This window comes from Mauremys reevesii, linkage group 2 (genome assembly GCF_016161935.1).
Source record: "Mauremys reevesii isolate NIE-2019 linkage group 2, ASM1616193v1, whole genome shotgun sequence".
Classification (NCBI taxonomy): Eukaryota; Metazoa; Chordata; order Testudines; family Geoemydidae; genus Mauremys; species Mauremys reevesii.
The window spans coordinates 242,824,476-242,849,411 of NC_052624.1; the positions used below are offsets into that span (position 1 = coordinate 242,824,476).

A 24,936-nucleotide genomic window follows, 5' to 3' on the forward strand; every position below is an offset into this window, starting at 1 on the left:
ACAATATATTATTTCGTATATTCTATGGATCATCCCCCAGGCTTTGATTTCTGACAGCAGACTCGGCCTCACTTCATCAATGAAGATTGTAAAGGTTACAGGCAGGATTCCTGCTGAGTTAACGATTGGCAGATCATTACAGCTTTCATCAGGCTTAGTGGAGAAAGAAATGCTGAAATGTGCCCACTGTATCTCCTCAAGTGTGACTTCATCTGATTTGACCCGTAGCGCAGAGTCTAGCATGGTAGGACTAAGCTAGAAGCTCTCCAAGGAAAATCCGTGGAGGCACAGAGAGTAGTGTTGATGAGTCAATAGGTGACACTTTTGACTTGAGCCAGTATCAAGCCACTGCCGTCGCCAGTTATGCGGTGCAGCGCTATCATGTAAGGTGTAACACACGAGTCCCAATTTTCCTTAAAATGTATAGGCATTTTTTGCAAGACTGAGCAAAAAATGCCTATAGAGCCAGATTCAGCCAGAGATTTGGGAGAGGTCTGTAAAATGCTGGAATAAGACTAGAGTGGGGGGAGTTTCTGGTGTAATTGTTGGCAGGGGTATCTAATATAAAATAACAAAACTCTGATCATTCATATATAATATAAGTAAAAATATATTTTATACTAGTATCAGCAAAAACATGGGACAGCATCAAAGACTGTAAGGGTTAACTCTAGGGATGGGAAGACTCACTTTGCTAGAACCCACTCAAAAATTACAGAATGAATTCTGGCCAAATTGAAGTTTAACGACAAAACCCCCATTGAATTCAATAGGCCCAGGATTTCACCTGCAGGTGAAATTTAGAAGAGAATTTAGAAGAGAACTCTTCTAAATTTAGAAGAGAACTTGAACTATTCATGTACAGCAAAATGTGAAATCTAAGATGTTGGAATTTAGCCTCAGCCCCAGACATCCCGCCTTTTTTGGCACCAGTTGGCAAGAGCAAACAGGACAAATGACCAGTTTTGCCGAAAAGGGGTGTGTGGGGGTGGGGTGGGGTGAGCAGTGGGGCTCAGGCCAACCCTGCACAGGGAAGGAGGGGGGCTTGGGTGAGTGGCTCAGGCCAGCCCTGCACAGGGGGGGGGCGGGCGGAGAGGCTTGGGCCAGCTCTGCATCACACAGGGGGGAGAGGGGGAGGGCGCTCAGGCCAACTCTGTGCGGAGGCCAGGAGTATGGTCACCCTACCACTGACTCCGTCTTCTGGCCAGGCCAGGGGTGGGGCCTCAGGGGGGAAGAGGAGGGCCAGGGTGGCAGGGGCCCCTGAGGTGGAGAGGAGGAGCAGGGGGTGGAGTCAGTGTTCCAGCACACCTGCAGGGTCCCCAAATTGGCTGGGGGCCCGTCAGCCCATGCGGTAATCCGCCACTGGAGACAAGGGCACAGGGCTCTTGCAAGCTGAGAAAGATGGGTCCTTCAATTAAAGGGGGATCAATGTCTCTGGAAACTGAATATAGGTGAGAAACCTGCTTAGGAAAGATAGTACCTTGCTAGACTAAGCTTTGACTTTTAGATGTGTGTGTTTGCTTTGGTTTTACTCATAGCGCTTTCTAACATTATGCCTCTTACGTGGCATCATTTAACCAATATCCTATTGTTAATAAATTTGTTTTATTTTTAATAAAAACCAATTCAGTGTTGTGTTTAAAGGGAAAGGTGTTAATAAATTAATTAAAGTTAATAAATTATTCTATGCTTTTTTTTTCCTTTAGAGAAAAACAGACCTTATCATTTCTCTGAACTGTCTAGGAAACGGCTAGACGTTACAGTACACATGAATTTGGGAAAATTCAGAACTGGGAGTGTGTTGGGGTCACCTTGCTGCCTAAGTGGGGCTGTGGACAGGCTGTTGGGGCCAGAGCTGCTGAACCAGGGCTGTCTAGCACACACAGAGGGTGTGACCTGCATGCTTTTAGGCATAACATCCTACGTTTGGAGCTACAGCAGCAAAGCATTGTGAGGTACCTAGAGTTACAGGGCAAATGGTGACACAATCCTTGACTGGTCTGTATTGCACTTCAAGCCCCATAACAAAGTCACCCGAGATAAATAATTCCAGAAGATCTCAGTTTGGTAGTATTCAGTAATTACTGCTTCTTCAGTTATTCATCCTGGCTTCTACCCAGGCATGAGGAGGGATTTCTTGATTCTTTATCAATTGGAAACCCAAGAACTCTTATGAAAATGTATTTGCCTCCTCTTTAAAAGGCAGCTATATAGCAAATTGTTCTGCAAAGAATAATATTAGTGCATCCTCTTCAATCAGCTCGGTCTTTGTGCCCAGAAACTGTGAATAGTGCAGAACTGGATCCCCCAGTGGCAAAGTTCTTGCAGGCACAACTGGTTACTTCAATGAAGAAAGCACAAAGACAAGCATTAAATCTGCTGAATTGCCTGTATGTAATTTCACCTTCTCAAAGTGTCTCTACCTTTGATTTTGTGATCAATACAGTATGTGGGCCATCATCAAGGAGTGATTCTTTGTATTTTGGGGATCAAGTGAGGTCAAATGGTCAATGGCAGAGTGGGGGCAATTGCAGTAACCACAGTAAAATTTCCCAAAAGGCGCTGCAGGATCCTGTGGATCTGTGTTGTTAATAAGTAAATGCAAGGATTCTCTTCTGCCCCATCACCATCAATCCAATTAAGTCTTGTGGAATTCGAGAGATTAGTCTGATGAGGGGCAGGCATAACAATTGAATCAGTAGATAGTATATGCAATATTTAAAACAGGGCTGACTCAGAATTGTACAAGAAGTGTTTTTCCCAACTGTTTATGTCCTGTGTAATCCCTATTAGTGGCCTCAAGACTTAGGTCACTAGTGAGCAAGCATTTTCCAGTGCTCTTTATGGGTATGTCTACACTACGGGATTATTCCGATTTTACATAAACCGGTTTTTTAAAACAGATTGTATAAAGTCGAGTGCACGCGGCCACACTAAGCACATTAATTTGGCGGTGTGCGTCCATGTACCGAGGCTAGCGTCGATTTCCAGAGCGTTGCATTGTGGGTAGCTATCCCATAGTTCCCGCAATCTCCCCCGCCCATTGGAATTCTGGGTTGAGATCACAATGCATTATGGAGCAAAAACAGTGTCGTGGGTGATTCTGGGTAAATGTCATCACTCAATCCTTCCTCCATGAAAGCAACAGCAGACAATCATTTTGCGCCCTTTTTCTCTGGATTGCCCTGGCAGATGCCATAGCATGGTAACCATGGAGCCCATTTAGCCTTTTTTCACTGTCACCGTATGTGTACTGAATGCTGCTGACAGAGGCAGTACTGCAGTGCTACAGAGCAGCATTAATTTGCCTTTGCAACATAGCAGAGACAGTTACCAGCCCTATTGCACTGTCTGCTGCTTTGGGAATTGGCGATGACGGTTACCAGTCATATTGTGCCGTCTGCTGCTGCCATGGGTGCTCTTGGCTGGCCTCACTGAGGTTGGCCAGGGGCGCATGGACAAAAACGGGAATAACTTCCCAGGTCATTCCCTTCTTTATGTTTTGTCTAAAAATAGAGCCAGTCCTGCCTAGAATATGGGGCAAGTCTACTAGAGAACCAGAGAACACAGCCGCTCTGGGTCAGAGCCCCAGATATCCCACAGAAATGATGAGCTGCATGCCATTCTAGAGGGTGCCCCTGCAACAACCCCACCCGTTGCTTCCCTCCTCCCACACCCCTCCTGGGCTACCGTGGCAGTTATCTCCCATTTGTGTGATGAAGTAATAAAGAATGCAGGAATAAGAAACACTGACTTTTTAGTGAGATAAAATGAGGGGGAGGCAGCCTCCAGCTGCTATGATATTCCAGGCAGGACATCTCCATTACTCATTAAAGGGTGTGGGGGGGAGAGGAGCACAGCCTCCCGTTGCTATGATGAGGACGGTTACCAGCCCTATTGCACCATCTGCCAGGACTGAATCTCCAGGACACAAAGCTTAAAGAAGGGAATGACTGGGAGTCATTCCCATTTTTGCCCAGGTGCCCCTGGCCGACCTCACCGAGGCCAGCCAGGAGCACTCACGGGATGATGATGAGGACGGCTATCAGTCATTTTGTACCATACCGTCTGCCACCGGGGAGGGGAGAGGAGAGGAGAGGAGACGATGCTGCTGTTTAGCGATGCAGCACCCCTTCTACCAGCAGCATCCAGTAGACATACGGTGACATTGAAAAGAGACGAGAAACGATTTTTTTCCCTTTTCTTTGAGGGGGGAGAGGAGAGGTAAATTGACGACATATTCCCTGAACCACTGGCGACAATGTTTTTGACCCTTCAGGCATTGGGAGCTCAGCCAAGAATGCAAATGCTTTTCGGAGACTGCAGGAACTGTGGGATAGCTCGAGTCCTCAGTCCCCCCTCCCTCCCTCCCTCCCTTCATGAGCATCCATTTGATTCTTTGGCTTTCCATTACGCTTGTCACACAGCACTGTGTTGAGTCACTGCTGTGGCCTCTGTCTATCATAGCCTGGAGATTTTTTCAAATGCTTTGGCATTTCGTCTTCTGGAACAGAGCTCTGATAGAACAGATTTGTCTCCCCATATAGCGATCAGATCCAGTATCTCCCGTACGGTCCATGCTGGAGCTCTTTTTGGATTTGGGACTGCATGGCCACCCGTGCTGATCAGCACTCCACGCTGGACAAGCAGGAAATGAAATTCAAAAGTTCGCGGGGCTTTTCCTGTCTACCTGGCCAGTGCATCCGAGTTCAGATTGCTTTCCAGAGTGGTCACAATGGTGCACTGTGGGATACCGCCCGAAGGTGAATACTGTCAAATTGCGGCCACACTAACCCTAATCCGACATGGCAATACCGATTTCAGCGCTACTCCCCTCATCGGGGAGGAGTACAGAAATCGGTTTTAAGAGCCCTTTATATCAATTTAAAGGGCTTCGTTGTGTGGTCAGGTGCAGGGTTAAATCGGTTTAACGCTGCTAAATTCGGTATAAATGCGTAGTGTAGACCAGGCCTATGACAAAACATTCAGGAAACTTGGAGTAAAGCCTTGTGTTTGATATTCACACAGATCTTCAACCTCAAGCCCTGTCAGTCATCATTTAAGACCAAGTGAAACACTTGGGAAAGTACTGCATGTGCTATGGGTGTCCTGTGACATCAAAGAAAGTTTTCTGAGGCAGCCTTCTTAGTGCGTTTGACGCTAATATTCACCCATTACCCATCTGCACAGTTCAGTCAAGTTATGTCGAGCCAAATTCATCCCCGCTGTAGCTTCATGCTTGGTTTCTTCTTGGAACTGTCTAGTTTAGGGCCTTTATTGTGCCTTTAAGGCAGAGCTCAGAACTAGGAGTGATAGGGAGCCAGGCCTCTCTGTTGGGAGCTCTGTAAAGCATTGTTCCTCAAGGTGGCCTGCTGCCTTTTGGAGCTGCCCGGTAACTGACATATACTCCCCTCCATGGCTGGTGATTTTATCTGCATTCTTTGTCAGGATATCAAGTAGCTGCTGAATTACTGGTTCCCTTGCTACAGTAACCTGAGAAAGAGAGTAGCCCCTAGGAAGGTCTGCCACATGCTGACTGGGGGAACAGGACTTTAAGAAGTTACTTATGTCCTTTTCTCTCCCCAGTTTACAGAGTACAGCAAACTTGTCTTTCTATAAAGGGCTTTAACAGATTTTCTCAACTATGGCCAAGGAACACTTGCCGCAGCAAAGAAAGGGAGGGTGTAAAGGTGCCCATTGCAGTTCTTGACCCTGGGCTGCTCCATGCTCAGCCAGTCCCCTGGTACACCTTAAAACAGCCTGAGCTTTCTAAGGGCAGGTCTACACTAAGGGCGGGGGTCGAACTAGGGTACGCAAGTTCAGCTACGTGAATAGCGTAGCTGAACTCGAAGTACCCTAGTTCGAACTACTTACCCGTCCAGACACCCCGGGATCAAAGTCCGCGGCTCCAAGGTCGACTCTGCCACCGCCGTTTGCAGTGGTGGAGTACCGGAGTCGACCGGAGCGCGCGGGGAGTTCGAACTATCGCGTCTAGATTAGACGCAATAGTTCGAACTCCGAGAAGTCGAACTCACCGCGTCGACCCGGCAGGTAAGTGTAGACTAGCCCTAAGAGTCAGAAGTTTGATCTGATAAGTATTCAGAAGAATGGGTGCATAGCCTCCTAATTTTCTAAGATGGGAAACCTCAGCAGCTCCCATTCCTCACCATAACCTGGTACGTCCCCATGGTCTATCTTGTGATTGCACTCTAAGAGAGCTGGGCACAATTTTTTGGCCAAAATCTTTTCCTCCAAAAAAATGCAGATTTGGGTTGACTGAGGAATTTCATGAATTTGGGTTGAATTTGTTTTGGTTGGGGGAAAAAACCAATTTTTTTGTTTGTAAAAATTAAAACTTAATATTATGATGCTTTGCTTGTATTATCATAGTACCTAAAAGACCCAGCCGTGGACCAGACCCCCATTGTGTTAGGGGCTGTACAAACACAGAGCAAAAAGGCATTCCTCGCCTCAAAGAGCTGACAATCTAAGTATAAGACAAGAGATGACAGATGGATACAGATAAGGGAATGGAAGGAAACAATCAGACAATACTGGTTGGCATGATTGGCAGTAGTCTCAACACAGCAGCAGCCTAACCGCTCTTAAGTTTTTTGTGGGCATCACTGCAAAGGAGAGTGTTAAGGAGGGATTTGAAAGAGGATAATGAGTTCAGTTTGTGGATGTTTATAGGGAGTTTGTCCCAAATGTGAGGGCACCAGAAGCAAGCAGGTGCTTGAACATAAAAGCGGCCATACTGGGTCAGACCAAAGGTCCATCTAACAGTATCCTGTCTACCGACAGTGGCCAGTGCCAGGTTTTTCAGAGGGAATGAACTAGAGGGCCGGCTTTAGGGCAATTCCACCGATTCCCGGGAATCAGGCCCTGCGCATAAGAGGGCCCTGCAGCATCTGGAAGAGGGGCTCCGCACCCTTCACTGAAGTGCCGCTAGAAACAGCAGCAACTGATTGAGCTACCACCAAATTGCTGCCACTATCTTTGGCAGCAGCTCAATCTCTGCTGCTGTCTTTGGCAACATTTCGGCGGCAGCTCTTTCAAATCAGGCCCCGCACATCCTAAAGCCGGCCATGATGAATAGAACAGGTAATCATCAAGTGATCCATCCCCTGTCATCTTATTTGAACATTCAACAAGTGGGCAAACAAGAATGGCATCACGGGCCTATCAGAGGCCAGAGTTGATCACTCAATATTTTCTAAATGAAACGTTTTGATTTTTTAATTTGAAATGCCTTTTCATTTCATATTTTACAGCAGGTTAAAAAAACTCTCAAAACAAAATGAAATGTTTTGTTCAAACCCATTAGTCCCTAACTTCTTCCCTCCTTGAAAACCAACACAACAGCTAAACTAGACCTCCACAAAGCCTACCAGCTCCCCTAGACCCACTGCTCCTCACGCCAATGGCCTCTTACTGTGATGATCTGATTTGCAGGGTCATCCCCCCATGCATACTCCCTCAGTACGGTAGGAATCTTCCAGGTTTGGGGGAAGCTCCAGCCTCTTCCCCTTTCTGGAACGCAACTTTCCCTTTTCCAGGGAAGTTATTGAGAAGTTTGTGACAAGTTGCCATCTGAAATTCTTAGATATCCTTACCCCAGCCAGCTCCCCTGAGTATAGCATAGCAAATAACTGCGTCTCATTGCATGATAGCCTCTTCCTAGCAAAGGAAAATAGTGTGGTGTCCATGCTGATTCTTTTGTATCTGCCAGCAACCTTATATATCATCAACTACTAGGTTTTATTAACTCATCTATAGACCCTGGGAGGGATCATATCATTCAGCAGCAGCTTTGTTCTTTCCTTGCTGCATGCAGAGGTTGCATGGGGGCAGTTTTGAGTAATTGCTCATCTCTGCTATATGATCTCTGAAGCATGGTTCCAGGAAGCTCTGTTTTGCTACCTTCTCCTGTTCCTTATGGGTGTGTGGAAATTGTGAAAGGATTTGGACTGCAGTTCCATTAGTGTAAGGATGGCACTCAGCTCTAGATTTCAATTTCATCAAGTCCAAATAATGAGATGTCTTTGCTTTTTCAGTGCCTAGCTGAAACTGGGGTTTGGATGAGAGCCAGATGGCTAATGCTTAGTCTGGACAGCATGGAGGTTATTGTAGTTGAGTGAGGAAGGATCTTGAGGTGATGGTTTCTGCACCCCCAGTATTCAAGTGTTTGTCCACTTCCTACCAAAGTGGTTATCAGTTTGGGGTGACTTTACTTCTTCTGGAATCCCAAGTGGCACTGATGGTCAAGAGTGCCTCTTTCTGTCTGTATTTAGCTATGCATTTATGACCTTTTCTTTCAGATCCTATGGCCCATGCCTTTGTGACTGCTGGGAAACAACTGTTCATATAGCATGCAAATGCTCATCTCTTGAGTTGTGTTAGCTGGAGGGTACACAATACAAAAGCCCTTTGCTAGCTGTGCTAACTTCCTATTTGGTTCTGGATGCAATTTAGGTGTTTTAGTGTATAAACAGGGCTTAGGCCCTAGGTATCTGAGACACTGCCTCTCTTCCTATGATCTTCCCTGCTCAGGGCTAGGGTTAAAGCTACTACCTAGCCCCATATATTTTTAGAATTGTAGGACTGTGGTCTAGTTCATGTCTTTCATTATATTTAGGGCTCAGTGTACTACCATGTTGTTTATCAGCGTCCAGCTAGGCATTCATAACTTTGTTCTTCCAATATGGATTTGCAGTCAAAACAGAAATGCTGGCAACCTAGGAAAAGGAGGTAGGCATTTGGTGAAGCAGTGTCATCGATGCCCATCAGAACTTACCTTAGGAGATGAGGGCACCTCACATTGCTGCAGCCATATGAGTATGGTTGGAAATAGCATCCTGTGACTGCTTCTGTTGTTGTTTGTTTTTAATAAAGAATCATACCATTGCTTGTCTCTCTGTATGATGCCCAGGGCAGTGGCATGTGAATTTGTGGTCTTCTAAGCCCTCTAACATTACTTGCAGCTATAGTCTCTGCCTCTCAGCCTGAAAATGCGAACAACAATGTCAGAAAGCAAACTGGTTCTGATGATGGTGTTTATTTTGTATATACAATGGATGAGTCTTTCTTATCCATTATCAACATTCGGGCCATGTCCATATGTTTATGTATTAGTCTATTTGTGCCCTATACATCTGCCCTATACATCTCTTTTGCAAATGCCCATTCAGTGCAAGTATGTGTATTTATTTTGGGGACATAACAGGTTAATATATTCCTGTGCATGCTTTATTTTGTTCCTATTTAAAATTTAACATTATCCTGTGGTGTTAAGACTGTTATCAGATTTCTAGGCTTAATGAGCCAGAGAAACTAGAACACAACAAATGTTCTTCCATGGATTTAGAACAATGTAGTAATTTTTTAAAAGAGACCACTTGCTGTTCCTTGGGTTTCAATTTTTTTTCTTAAATAAAAATGTGGATTATGTTGATTCCAAGAACTAAACATAGATTAATACATTTTAGGTGCATGTTAATTGATGCATTGGTTGCTGTGGTGAATATCTCTCCTGGGTAAATAACACTGACTTATATGGCACGTAAAGGCTGGCCTCATGTCCTGGTGGCAGAATAATGCACCATCACCATATGAGGGTACAGTTTTGGGTCCCAAGCTCAGTTTTGCTGAGCTTGCATTGCTTTTGAATGACATGATACCCTCCACTGGCCGATCGACAGAGCAACATTATTAGGGATCCAGGACCAGAGGGAGCATTGTACAGCTTTTTTTGGCTATTCCACAGAGAAGGTCATTGCTGTGCCTCTTAGACTGGGGGAACAAAGGAGGAAAACTTCTATGAACATTGAAAAATGCTCACCAAAAATATCCAATGTGAAATACTTAGTTTATTTATATCTTAACATTTTTTAAATAAATCTATAGGTTCCTATCCAGTAATAGCCAGACTTCAGGTAAGGAACTCTGCCCCCTTTCTTGTCTCTATTATTATAACTGCTTACATTTTGTACCCCAAATAGCTGAAGTTCTGTACAAACTTCTAGGAAGACATAGTCTCTGCCTTGATCTGAGGGTGAAATCCTGACTGTTGAAGTCAATAGCAACCCTGCCCCACTCACTGACTTCTACCTGGCCATCATTCCACCCTTACAGTCAAAAGAAAGCTAAGAGTGGAGAGGGAACAACATCAAAGCACTTTTCAAAAATCTATCATGTTACGCCTGGCCTCAATTCTGCAAATATGCAAATGAGTTAGGCATGCGACTAAATGCAAAAATGGGATTGGTGCAGTGTTAAAGTCGCAAGGTTAAAGACACAAAGTCAGAAATGTGAAGTATCAACAGCAGTGTTATGTCAGCCAGACACAGGTGTATTACTTTCTATTTTCTGATAAAAGGTGCAATATAATACAATATATTACTCTTTTCCAAAGTAAAATGCATTTAACAAAATGCTGATTTCTTCATTTTCTTTTTGCATGACATTTTCTCATTTAACTGTGCAACCTTACCATTTCATTCTCATTGTTTGTAGTTAATATATGTATGTGATCAAGCAAATACTTGCTTTATTGCCAAAGAGGTCGCTTAACTAATATTTACCTTTCTGCCACTCTTACTATTGATTTACTTAAGAAAAATCTACAATGCTGTCTTTATTAGCTAGATTTACTTTTATCTCAAAACAACTCACTATTATAAGTAGACAAGGCTACAAACAAACCCCTTTGAAACATGGGTACCTGAAAGATTGCCATTATTAAACAGATTCTGAAGAGAAGAAGTGCTAACAATGATTCAATGTAACTGTATTCAATGGCTTTCAAAAAGTGAAATGGGACGATAGGAATTTAGTTGAATAATGCAGTCAGCCATTACTGCTAGGTTTGCTGATCTGAAATTATTCTGCTGACTTCTATAAATAACAGAAGTCATCTGAAGAAGTGGGGTTTTTACTCACACACGCTTATGCCCAAATAGAACTGTTAGTCTTTAGGGTGCCACCTGACTCCTTGTTGTTTTTGTGGATACAGACTACCACGGCTGCCCCTCTGATACTTGGCAGTAATTTACCTTGGCTCAGACTGTGCTCTTTTTCCTTATAAAAGAGATTTCATTGCTCCATATTCAGAAGGGAGTCTAAGTCCAGGGCGGGCCCAAGTTGGTGAAATGTACATCTTCCAATACCCTCAATGAGTGTTATACAATCTAGACTCTCTATCTCACTCGCACACACACATTAGTAAATTATTGTAAGTGGTCTAAAATGCCAATTATTTTTTTGCAGAATGCTTTCAATCATTTTTCTTCTTTTTATAAATTGATTGTGGATATTTTCTAATGAAAACATTAAATGAAAACCTGAAACACTGTTTGCTTCTGAAAGCATTTTTCAGTTAAAAACAAAGCTTAGTTTTCAAAAAACAAACCCTTAAATTTTTACCAAGAATGCCCCCCCCCACAAAAAACAACCAATATTTGAATGAAAAAATGACAATGTTTATGATAAATTGTTGCATTATGATTTCTGGTTGTCAACAAACAAAACTGGAAAATTGTGACCAAAATGAAAATTTGCCATTACAATTTTACAATTTTATTGAAAAAATGTTTTGCGAAAAAATGTTGACCAGCTCAAGGAAGTAGATCTAGAGGAATCCATGTTAATGTAAGGAGTCTAATTTAAACCACTTTGCACATCACCTGTGAATCGGAACTAACCTATGTGATTCTTCTTTCACTCCATGAAGTAACTCCATGAAAAGAATGGAATTGCACTGGTGGAAGTGGGAGAAAAATTACGCACAATAGTTTCAGTGGATTACTCCTTTAAGAAAGGCAAGCAGGAATTGTCCCCTTTTTGAGGCATCCATACATTTTCATTTTGTTTAATAATAAATGGGAGGGTTTCCAAAAAGCTGGTTGGGTGAGGCTAGTGTGTGGCTTTAAAACCTTTCACTGGATTTTTCTTCAGCTCTGTGGAAAATGGTTTGTTCAACAGTTGTGATTAGTTTCTGTAAATGAATGAATTTTTAGTCATTGGAGTTCCATACTATTTAAGTTTATGCAGACATAGGGTATTTATTAAAGCCTCTCTGTTCATGGTAAATTATAGGTGGCAGAAATATGAGGCAATATATGAAAATACAATTTAAACAAAGCTATTTTTACCCCTAGTAGGTCTGATTTGCTTAAATTCACTATTGGATCAAATCATCACAAAAGATAGGGCTGTGCATTCTAGTTCACAGGAGCAACAGCATTCTGGTAAAGCTTGGTATTCATATTTGCTTCTTACCAGACATTTATAATGTCTTAGAGAGTCATTTATGAGTGCAAAAAACACAGGAACTAGTGTCCTCATTATATTTCCATCATACATGAACTGAAATACCATGAGAAGATTGGATCCTATGTTGTTTTAGCCCCAAAATTGGTTCCCTTGGGTGTTTAAAAAGCTTTTGGAAAAATGTTAACACAAATACACATATTAGACCCTAAGTAATTTATCCTCTACAGACCAAAATAGAGGACTGTGTTTTGTATTCATTACTGATAAAAATAGAATTAGTTGCATTGGTGAAATATATACAGAAGTATTAGGTGCATGGTGTGCAACTGATACATACCAAAGCTGAAACATCCGTTTCTCTTTGTAAAGAGAATATGAGTAAGTCTGTAATGCTCAACTCATCCTTAATACAAACCAGAAAAGTGTCTTCTCCTGTTAACTAAATGGAGATAATCTAGCATTTCAATAATTAATGGCAATATAGTCAATTACAGGCATAACATACGGTTATGGCAGTGACAGACAATCATTAAATCAAAGATAATTGATGGCTATCTGATCTGCAAAAAGATGTTTGAAACTGTTTGGACTATGCCATTAAACTGTGTGTGTGTGTATGTACACAGACCTGCTCTGACTCCTTTATCATTATCATATAATTCAAGGACTGATGCTGCAATTCCTTCCTTACATGAGAAGGTATTTCCTCACACAGGTAACCCCACTGGATTCTACTGGTACACTTTGGGGCAAAGACATTGGCCCAGATTCTACGGTCCAGATGAGCAGTGTTTGGTGTAAGACTGGAGAGGCATGGACAAAGGTGGCTCTCACCTGTTCAGTCCCCCAATCCTCAACTGTCAGGCTGGTCTCCTAGTGCAAATTAAAGCCATAATAAAGCCAGCTAAACTAAACCAACTGTCAACAGTCTGCCGAGGCCATTCTGCAGCTGGGGATAGTCAGGGGGCAAGGACAACCTAGCTATGTACCCTTTTTCTCAGGTATATTTCTTACATGACGGTGGTGGGAGGGTGGAGTTCCTGAAAAGAAGATGGCATAGGAGGTGTTGTAGCCAGAGCTCCTACACCAGTGGAGGATTCTTGCACTGATGGGACACTGCTTATCCTGATGCCAGGACCCCCATGGTCATGGTTGCCCAGGTAGGACCAAAGTCCATGACCTAAGTTTCTTGCCAGGTCTGTAGATCAGAGAATCAGACCAGCAGGGTTAAGTAGCTGGCACAGCAATATAGCCAGAGCTGTTTAAATTACAGGGCCTAGTTGCCCCTAAAAGAAAACAGGATGAACAAGAGTATGGCTGGTGGTGGTGGAAAACCCAAGTAGATAGTGGTTTGCATTGCTGTACCCTGGAAAGGGGAGAACTTTGATATGGAGAAGATTAAACCCAGGAAAAGGAAGAAGTCTGTGGTTTTTCCATTAGTTTGTGTGTGTTGGAACCACACTCACTGGTGGGGTGGGAGAACACCAGCTAATGACAGGTGATTTTCCTGGGGGTGTGGATTTGTGTGAGCCTAATATGGCAGTTGTGATTAGCAGCCATTAGTGTATTAATTGGTTACTTCAGCAAATACATGGCCAGACTTGTGCCTGATTCATCACTTCTCTGCATAGCCATTTGCTCCCATGCAATTAGGGTGTAAAATGTTACTGGATAAACAGAGTGGTATTTTTCACCCTTTTTGCAGTCATTTTGCACTGGTGTCAGGACAGTGGTGACTTAGGCCCCGAGAGTTAAAGTCTCAGCTTATGTTCATAACAGTCCTTGTTAATTTTCACTTGTGAAGAAAATGGATGAGACACAGTCTGACAACAGACCTCAGTTCCCATCCAAGAAATATGAAGGCTTTCTGAAGGAGAGAAATATTAAGTACAGACATTCTTCCATTTATTATCCTCAGGCCATTGGGGAAATAAACCATTGTAATCGAGTTTGAAAGACAGTTTGCAAACTGCTGACCTAGAAGGAAATCATTTGTTATCAGGTTTCTTCAAGAACTACCAAGCAATCTGACATGCAACAGAATGGCCCACATGTCTCCTGCTGCAGGGAGGAGGCTGCAGAATAAGTTACGTGTTGATATTCCCAGAAAACCTGATAAAAAGACACAGTGGACTAGAAATGACATAGTTTGTCAAAGGGGATTGAAGTAAACAGTTCACAGGTACCCATAATGAGCCAGATGCTGGCAGTTGGCCCATCAGTGCTCAGCACAGCTTGTAATGTGGAACCATTCTGCTGGCACTATACCACCCGGGGACTCTCTTACATAAGGGAAATCCTCCAGAGGAGAATGGTTAAGCTAGCTAGGCAGCTGCTCTGTACAGCTGGAATGGTGTAAAAGCAGCCTGGCCCTGTAATTCCAGGTATTTATAATTTCAGCATGGCTCTTTTTCAAGAGTCTGTAAACCCAGAGTGTTTGTGTGCATGTATATCAAGTAATTACATTTTTCGGATTGTGGGATAGAATTTGTTTCTGAATATGATATTTTAGATGTGGGCAATATGAAATACTCTACAGTATCAGGAAAAGCAGTTCCTAGCTATTAGTTCCCTTGATGACCTGAAGTTGGATTTTTTATATATATATTTTACAGCACCATGAAGTTGTGCCAGATTCCACAGAATACAGAAACACCTGTATGGGTCAGAGGTTTATTGTGACAAAAATCTGTAAATGCACATGAACTCTCTGACTGCTCTATGTCAGAATGCATGTGAACTCTCTGACTTCTATATTTAGAATCAGCCAGAATTCCTCCTGTGAATGCCTCGAGCGTGCACACAGAGTGGTAGCTCTGCTGCCCGTAAGGGGAAGTAGTATACTCTGCACTCCAAGTACAGTCAACTCTGGTGGTTAGTGTGAAAGGAAAGAGGTCACGACCCTTCCTTCCCCACAACCTCTCAAACAACAGTTGCCTGTATGAGTGATAGGGGCTGCACTCCCCAGTGGGATTCTGGCTAGCCATCCTGTGCAGGGCTGTATGAAATAGTGGGGGAACTCCTTATATCCCACCTCCCTCCATATGTACTTCCAAGAAAGGCTGGTCAGAGGCCGGCTGTATTTGAGTATGTTTGCACGATAATATACTACACCAAGCGAGTTCTAAGCTTTAGTGACTTACTGTTTTCTTGCCTTTAGGCACGGGAAAGTGAGAGTCACACACTTAGATTTCTCTTTTCCTTTTATTGCAGCTATGTCTCCATTCTCCTATTAAATAGTGCCCATTCTTATTATGCTTCTCCTGGCTGAAAGGTAAGACACTCTTCTCTGACCAAAATCACTAGAACTCCTAGCTGGCTCCCCGGAGAGAAAAGCGCCCCAGAGATCCTGCAGACGCCTCGGGGGGGGGGGGGTGTTTTTTTTTTTTTTTTTTTTTTTTTTTTTTTGGCGGGGGGCAGCAGGGCAGCAGGCTCACCCTGCGCTGCTCTGCGCCTCCCGCTCTCCAGTCCCTCCTCTTCCCACTCCTCCCAATCACTGCTTGTTTCCCCTCCCCCCCCCTCCTGTTGATCTATCTACCTCCCCCCCTCCCCCCGGGCGGGCCTCATTTCATTCACAAACGATTTTGTTTTATCTGTTAGTTTGGAGAAGAAAAAAAAAGCCCTTTTTAGCCATTTCAAAAAAAAAAAATAAGAGTCCAGTCGAAATGGACGGGGTACCACTAGCTCACATTGCCCCGGGAGATCAGTAGAGGCAGACAGCAAGGGCAATGGCAGTTCCACATGAAGTGCAGAGCCTATCATGGGATGCGCTAGTAAGTTTCATGTTGATTTCAGTGAGATATATAGGGCAAAGAAGAATTTGGCCATAATAGTTTAGGGGGAGATTTTCAGTGGCACAAAATGACAGGCTCCTAACTCCCATTGAAAGTCCATAGGAGTTGGGATCTGAACTGTCATTCGTGCCTTTGAAAATCCGTCCCTTAACTGAGAAGTTTCAGGAACTTTGCAGCTACCTATGAAAAGAATTTGTAGCCACAGTTCTGAGGTTGCTGCAAGAGATTGCCCCCTTGGTAGTTTTCCTGACCTCTTACTACAAAAATGATGTGAACTCCAGAGCCTGCATGCAGTTGCCATTAATTTATCATATATTTATCATTATTACACTGGTTCTCCCCGAAGTGGATGAATATTTAATTGGAAAAATTTGTCTGTTTGATATTTCAAATAATTGTTAATGGTGAACAGGCCTTGTTTAAAAAAAATTCTTTACACTCAGCATTATTCCATAATCTGAAAGATTTGACATCAGATAGTATACTTGCCTCCCACAGCATTTGTTCTAGTCTCCAAAGTAAGATTAGAAATATTTATTTGATCATTTTGTTCTATATAAACAGATAACACCACTGCAATTCTGTCTTGGGTAAGCATACAGTTCCCTGGCTTCCAACTGCATCAGATTGCATAATTACCCACAAACTACTCCACAGTATGCAGTGTGGTTGATTCCTAAACATGGCATGTGGATGGTACAGATTTAGCTGATGTTAAAGTAAACCAGGTCATTTTATTTGATAATGTTGTTTCTTTGTAAGGTTACAGAATGTAACAATGTGTCCTAATAAGAGCTGCTTTTACCGTACCAAGGGAAGGCTATTTTTAACAAACTCTTTAATTGCCTTGCTATCCTTTCTTATACATAGCAGCAAATCTTGACTTGTCTCAAAACTTTTCATGGATTCCTTATTTCTCTCTCTCTCTCGATCAAAAATCTCTACTCATTTTCTGTTTTAAAAAAAATCTGTACATGCCATTCAGTGATATAGCTGATCACTTTATTTCTGAGATGAGCTTCAGCAACATTGTTGCAAAGTGAAAAACAAATAGATCTCTCTGTCTCTGTGATTCTCCCTTTGTTTAACTGGTGTATGTAGAGAAATTGACTAAAACTTCTAACACAGAATAGGTGGAATGTGCCTGATTCTCTCATTTCCATCTCCGCTACTGTTTTGATTTTGCTGTCTCAGGGGCTGTCTGCTTTATTAACCCCTTTTAAGATAACTGTTAAAAAAAATGAAACAAAAAACAACAACCCATAAATAAGAAATGAATCTCTATGGTCCAGATTCTGCCTGCTCCTTATGCAGGTGTGCAGTGGGGGAAGCTGCACCAGATAAGGAACCTTCTTCCAGCTTTTAGAGGCCCACATAAAGTCTAGGCAGAAATGGCACTCCCCGGGCTCAAAGGACCACGCCTGACCTTTTTCTAATCCCCCAGGAAAACATGGTCCCAAAGAGAAGTAGGTTTTCACCTATAACTCCCTGCACTGGCTCCCAAAGGAGGCTGGCATGCAGTGAGGAGTGGGCTGCATCCTCGTTGCATGCTGGTGCAGTGGTGGGTATATTCCCCTGGCATGCTGGGGAGTTCTAGATGTTGAGATGATTCACAGAAGCAGAATGACTGATGGTGCTCCCTCTGGGACAGTATAGTTCTCCACTGTCCCTTTCTCCGAGCTATGCCTAGCAGGTACAATCTAGCCCTGTGTGGCTGAGAGAGAGTTTTTCCCTGTCTATATTTAATCTTGTGTGCATCTGATTTGAAGACGGTGAGAAATCTATTTTCTTTTCTATACACAGAGGATTTACCTTGCAACTTGCAACAGAGCAATTAATGTTATGAGAGTTAGGTGCATAAATTCCATCCCCTAGGTATCAAGAGGAGAATTAATCTCCTGATTTGGAATTAGGTGCATTATATATATCTGTGAAGATGTTCCCCAAGATAATCACCAAATGTAATTGTAGTTCTTTTTTCATGAAATACGCAGGTTAAAAAAATCAAAATGGGAGAGGGCAATTGATTGACATAGTCACAGGACCCCTTGCTTGTAATAAGCTGACCTAGGTTATTTTCAGATAAATGTTAATATTAAAAGTGGTCCTCTTTTTTTGTCATTGCCCTGTTGTCATACATTCCAGTCAGGCAAATGGACATCACAGGATTACACTTTATTTTTCACTTACAATGTATTGTCTAGCCCTAAAATGGCTGCACCTGGTTTTACAAGGCATATTTGCACTGGAGAGAGGGTTGGAGGCAAAGCAAACTAGCTCCATTCCCCAAAGCATATGAGTTAACATTTTCAAAAGCATCTAATGATGTAAGAGCCTAAATCCATTGACTTCCAATGAGACTGAGGCTCCTAATCATTTAGGCACTTTTGAAAATGTTATCTATAGCCTGTGGAATGACTCCAAGGGTGCTGGGAGAGAGCATGCTCAGAAGCAGTGTCTGAATGCATCTGCATTGCCCTCTTCCCCACCTCCCCGCACACACTTGCCATCTTCACTTGTGAACAGATGGGGACAGAGACATACCCTTGCCCTGCACTCTGCCCAGCACTCCTTGAAATGTCTGGTGGTGGTGGTGGCATTGACAGTCCTTGCACTCACAGGCTGGTATCTCCTCCAGCAAGACATGAGTAACTTTTATTGATGGAGAAGAACTGGGCCCAGACAGCTCATGGATTGAGATTGTGGCAGCCCTTTATGCACGTGTAGCACGGAAGGGAGCCTTGTGCACCCTCTCCCCACTTTGTGGACTTGCTCAGGCCATGGTCCAGCCCTAAACTCAAATAAGGTGTACAGAGCTATTTTTCGCACACAAATGAATGTCATTTTTCAGATATGCTGAGTAGGCAACATAAGTGCAAATAGTTAAAAGCAGGTACAGTGACTGCATACTAGCAGAAGGATTCAACCTGCTTTTTTTCCAAACCATGTCCTAGTACTGTACTCAGGCTGAGGTACTGTACTCAATTGTAGGAAACCCAATACACACAGATATTTCCCAGGGCCTAGCAAAGGAAGCAGTTGGAGCCCTTCATTCACAAGCTGTGGTGGAGTAGTCACCCAGTGGACCTGAATGAGCAGGGGCTCCACATTTATTACAGAGATGCTTGTAGCGACTCTATACTTAAGGTTGTATTCTAAACTGGGCTTAAAATGGGGCATAAATTCCTGTTTTCTCTAAAAGTAGGTGGGCACTCAGTGTGAAATTTCACAAAGGGTTAGTTTTATGCCCTTTGAATTTTCTATGTATTTCTTGGTTCCTTTCTCTTACATTTTTAATTGGAAATTTGATTTTGGGTGTTGGCTAAAGTTTTTTTCCTTGGCAGTATTACCTTTCATTGTTGACAGATATCTCTTATCAGCACTATCTGCACCGAACTTGGCAGAGAGGTGGATCCTGATTAGATCCAGAGTCATATGTTTTTAAAAACTGTGTTGAATGTAGATTATTTTTAGCCATTTTTCACATTATAGCTGAACGTTTTATGCCCAGTGAACACAAACCTGAATAATGGCAGGTTTGCTGACTGGGGCTAGGTGCACACAAGCCTGATTGGTTGATTGGGGCCAGGGGCACATAAATCTTTCTCTGTTAGAGCTGTGCTTCCTGTCAGATTTTATCCTGCAGTAGAGAAGGGCTCGTGTGCTACTCTTGGGGGAATTCTGCACCATTGCACCACAGGAATTCATGTCCCCAACCCCCACAGATGTTTGTTGCTTCCTCTCAGAAAAATGATTTTCTGATGGGGGAAGCACAGGGAAGTTGCCAGAGCAGTCATACACCCCTCTCCAGCAGATGATCTCCCACCTCTGTTCAGCCAGTGGCCTGTGCTTCCCACTGCCATGCTGGAGCCTCCATATTTATTTATTGACAAATAAAATATGCAGAATTTTGCAGAATTTTAAAATATTGAGTGCAGAAGTTTTATTTTTTTTTGGTGCAGAATTCCCTCAGGAATAATGTGAAAATGCTGAAACATGAAGGTTCATGCGTAACTGCACTTTTACCCGCTCCATGAGTCTGTCCCCATCTGAACAACTTGCACCTCTCTAGTTAAGCCTTAAAACAACGTAGGAGATAAATATACAGAAACTTTGCTGGGAAATGGTTAGGGGTACTACAAGCATAATATACCTGACACACACCCACAGAACCAAGGAAATGAAAAATTAAGCCATCTAATGGTATTTTCACCCACAAGGACACACCTTACTACTACCACAACAACCATACACCACCCACCACAACCTTAATTCCATGCCCTAGAGATGCCAGCCTTCCATTACTCCTTTTAACTACTCTTCAGTGCACAGCATTTCACCAGGTTATTCTCTCTCAACATGAGCAAGTATCCTTAAACAGATATAGTTACTAGTCTTTGGGGAAATGGCTTTTAAAGGGGGGGTTGCAGAAGGAGGAAAGAGGAGGCAGAGTAAAGGTTGTAGAGTTTGGTCTGTGGCACACACTAGTTGTGGTAATAGTAAGGTGCATACTTGTGGGTGGAGAAGTAGCAGGCATGCACTGTGAGATGGATTAATTTTTTATCTCTTTGCTTTTGTACATTTGTGTCAGGAATGTCATGTGTAGCAACTCTACCTTCTTCACAACAACCTTTTTGTGTATTCATTTTATAAGGGATCTTATGGGGCCTAACCGGGGTAGGGTTATAGGAGGGATTAGTTCACCTCTTGGCTGCTTGGGCTCTGCATGCTATTATAAAAGCCTTGCTTTGGGAGCTCAGGAAGAGGGAGAGCTAGGAGGGATATTGTCAAGAGAGGCACAGGAGCATTTTTCCTTGTTGGGATTTTATCTGGTGAGGCATAATTCAGAGCCTGTTTCCCTAGAAGAGGAAATATACTTGGTGGGGTTTTAAGGTATATTTTATTTTTGCATGAGGTGTCAGATATTGTGTGCATGAAAGAAACACTTCAGCACAGAACTGTCATAATCCTAGGACTGTAATTTATCCCAGAATGCACAAGCCCTTAGATGTAGAGCTGGTCAGGAATTTCTTAATGATTTTTTTTTTGGTCAAAAATATCCATTTGTCAAAATCAAAATCTTTCATGGGAAAGAGCAGTTTTCAATAAATTCCTTGACTCAAAATATTTTTGAAAAAAAAATTGAAATAGTCAAAATGTGCCATTTTGCTATTTTCAAAATGAAAAATTCTGATTTTCCAGTTCAAAACTGCTTTTCATTTTAAACAGAAGCTAATTAGAGTAAAAAAATAAATAAATGTTGAAACTGAAATAAAACAACTTTCCAAATTATTTAAATTTTGATTGCCCCAAACCAATATTTTTGAGGGGGGGGGCTTGCAAAAATTTGAGAGCCCCTATTGTCTCAGTTTGGACATGAATATTTTTTTAAATCTTGAAAACTTTTATGGGAGGGAGAACCATTTCCTGCCCAGCTCTACTTAGATGTTGAAATTTCGGGGTGGCTGAAATTTAGCTCTCTCTCATTGTCCTCAGTTCTCTATTCTCATTGTCCTCGGTTCTCTCTTGGTTTACATTACCATGGTTCTGGCCGAGCTGTGCCTTTGACTCCTCAGTCAGTCTCTCTCTGGGCACCTTTCCAAGAGGCAGGCCCTGCACTTTCACTTCTCTCAGGGTGGAATCCCACAATACTTCATCCACAGACTAGGTCCACAGACTACAGCACTTCTATTTATCAACTGTGTTTCCTCAGCAGGTCCAACTGGGTTTGGCCCTTGCCATAGTCTTCCTCCAGGAGCTGTGACCACAGCTATGTGCAGTGACGCAGAACTGTTTCTTCAAAACAAAGTATTATTTATTTATCCATAGGAACATAAAAGAGAGGAAAGCGTTAAAACAACAACTGCCTAAATGCATATTCTCTAACCTAAAACTTTAGCTTTCCTCTCAAGAATTAGGTAGGCTCAGCTTATCCCAGGTATGAAAGCTTCTGAGAGTGGAGGATCAGTGAATTCTTGGAAGTCACTTGTTCCCTTCTGTTTCCCTCTCAGCTTCAGGGCTGAGACTTTAACCCCTTCCCCCTCCAAGTCCTTTGCTTTATTTTGGCCTTGGATTACCCTTGTCCCCACCCCTACCACCCCAGAGTATTCAGCCAGTTATTGATCAGCCTGTGATGGGAATACCTTCAAAGGAAATGACACCTGTATAGTTTAAGTATCAGTGATTGGGGGCTATCTAAAACGATTGTCTGCCTTCTTGTAGATGTATAAAACCAACCAGAACTGAGTTAACTCTTTGCACCCATGTAGCAGACAGCATGGTAGTAATCAGATAGCCAGAGATACTCATCATTTATGAAAAAATAATACAGATATCGCCATGTTTTTTTCACAAACATCTGTAACTATTAACAATTTTATGGCCACCCAGCCATTCTTCATGGATGGACTTGTAGTATTCAAAGGAAACTCTCAAGCAAAATTAGATCTGAGCAAAGCTTTTCTCAGTATCCCAAAGCATTTAGAATTAAAAGAAATAAATCAATTTCCCATAGAGGGTAATAGTGATTGGCATTAGTTCCTAAGGTCCTTGGATGTGAAATCCTCATTGGCCTACACAGTGTTTTGAATGCAGAAAAACTCCCAAATCTGCTATCCTAGTTAACACCTCATATTTCTGAAATTCCAGGTAAATACAGAATAATCCTTTGAACCCAATTTCTCAGATTAGAATTCTTGAGATTCACAGCAGATACCACATTCTTCTCTCTAAACATCTCCTTTTCTAAAAGGAAACCATAAAAAAATAAAACCCTCCATCACTCTAGCAGAGACCACGGGATCTCTGGTAGCTCTGGCCCCTACCTTGCCCCTGGTTGCCCTCTGCTACCAAGGCCTATGCTAGCTTGCTGGAGATATGGAAAAAAGTGACTAATTGAGATAACAAGCATGAGCCTATCTCAGGTCACTTGGCTGATCCTACTGCAGATGGAGAAATATCTTTGTCCCCTTCCTTCTCCACACTCTTGTCTAGATTTAACTGCTCCAGAAATTCTAGAGGCAATTGCCTCAATTAGGTTGAGGTGCCTCCTGTAGGCAACAGAGGTAAACAAGCTGTGGGACTGTGATCAGAGGCTGTGATCAGTATAGACCATTTAGGGTTCCTTTCAGTCTGGAGAGCTTCCACGTGCCTAAGAATACCCATATTTTTATATTGACAGGCAAAGCACAACGGTATCTTGCCTTACTCTGCTAGAGGGAAACCGATCAGAGAAGATGATTGACCCGGCCATAAAAACAGGAAAACTCTGTCAGGCAAAAAATTCAGCCCAGTGTATTCCAAGGGAAAGGGCAGTGATATCCAGGGCTTTGCAGAGGGGGAAAGGGGTGTGGATGGAAGCCTTCTTGCTCTCCGATGTATTACACCAGTTCCCTCAGCAGTGAGGATTTCCACAGCTGGCTCTATTTGCCAACTCTCCTGGCCACTAAACTGCAATGGAAAGCAATTTAGGAAATTGTTACATCACCTGACTTGTTCTTAGCCCAGCTGCCGCCTCAAGTGTTTTTTTGTATTTTGTTTTGTTTTTTTGACACCCAGGGATTGTTAGCACATTAATTTACACAGCAGTTCAGTTCTGCTGCTGGGAAGGTGACCTTTCCATTCTTGCTGTGTGCTGTATAAATTATAAAATGACTCTCTTGGGTACTATTTAAGGCCTGGCTTTTTCAGTCAAGGTGGATAGTGTTCTAGAAGATAATAAAATAAAACCTTAGTGACAGAGACTCTCCTGCTTTAGATAACATTAATGGTGTGATCCTTGTAGCTCTCAGTGGGTTGCTGGTATTTGGCATCTCTCAGGATCAGGCCCAATATTTACAGTACAACTGTCAGAGTGCTGGAAATATCAAAATTATGGCTTATATGCTTAGCTTGCCTGATTTTTAACAGTGACTCAAAACCCACCAACCAACCATGCTTATGTGAATGTTAATATTGTCTACTCTGAAGTCTAGCCTTTCCGGTAAACATATATTTAGGGTTATATACATATACACCTCTACCCCGATATAACACGACCTGATATAACAAGAATTTGGATATAACGCGGTAAAGCAGCGCTCGGGGGTGGGGGGGCTGCGTACTCTGGTGGATCAACGCAAGTTTGATATAACGCAGTTTCACCTATAATGCAGTAAGATTTTTTAGCTCCCAAGGACAGTGTTATATCGGGGTAGAGGTGTATATCATTTAAGAGCACTCTTAGATGCTTTCAGACATTTTACTTTAGTTTTATCCAATAGAATGTTGTAGTGTGAGCCAGATACACTTGCTGAGTTATTCCTTAAAGTTGGTCTCTCTTCTCTATCTTACAGTGTAAGCTCTTTGGGGGCAAGGAAGGTGTATTATTCTGTTTTGTGAAGAGCTCTGCAAACTTTACAGGGCTCTCATTGCGATTTATAATAAGAAGTATGGAAACTGAGGAAAGAAGTGGTTCTTTTGTCTCACAGCAAGACTGATTGCACATTCAGAGTTGGATATACACTGAGTGTATGTAGTTTTTAAAAACCTTTTTAATAGTAGATAAGATATGATCTGTGTAAGCAGATATTCCCTGTACATGTGACGGGGACACCACTGGGCCTGGTAATGACTTATCTACTTGGAGGAAAGGTCACTGTCATGGGAACCAGCATTGTGCTTGGTAAAAAAGTGTAAGCTGCCACAATGTGATAGCATTCCCATCATATTGGTACATGAGAAGCAGAAAATCAGACTGGGGATGACCTACTTTACCAGTTGCAGCTGTGATATCCTTACTCATGCTGAAATGGTACCTTACATTACACGTATACCATTGGAGTCAATAGAGCTAAGTGTGGAGTAAGGTATTACTCAATGTGAGTAATGA

At 42.6% G+C, this 24,936-nt stretch overlaps 1 long non-coding RNA gene across 1 annotated transcript in view; it reads left to right on the plus strand.

Annotated features, from left to right (window-relative positions):
- Positions 1–24,936, plus strand: part of LOC120396620 — an 88,371-nt gene that overhangs the window by 26,374 nt on the left and 37,061 nt on the right. The window contains exon 3 of the long non-coding RNA XR_005593255.1: positions 15,487–15,547. This is a non-coding gene — a long non-coding RNA (uncharacterized LOC120396620). The remainder of the gene's footprint in view (positions 1–15,486; positions 15,548–24,936) is intronic.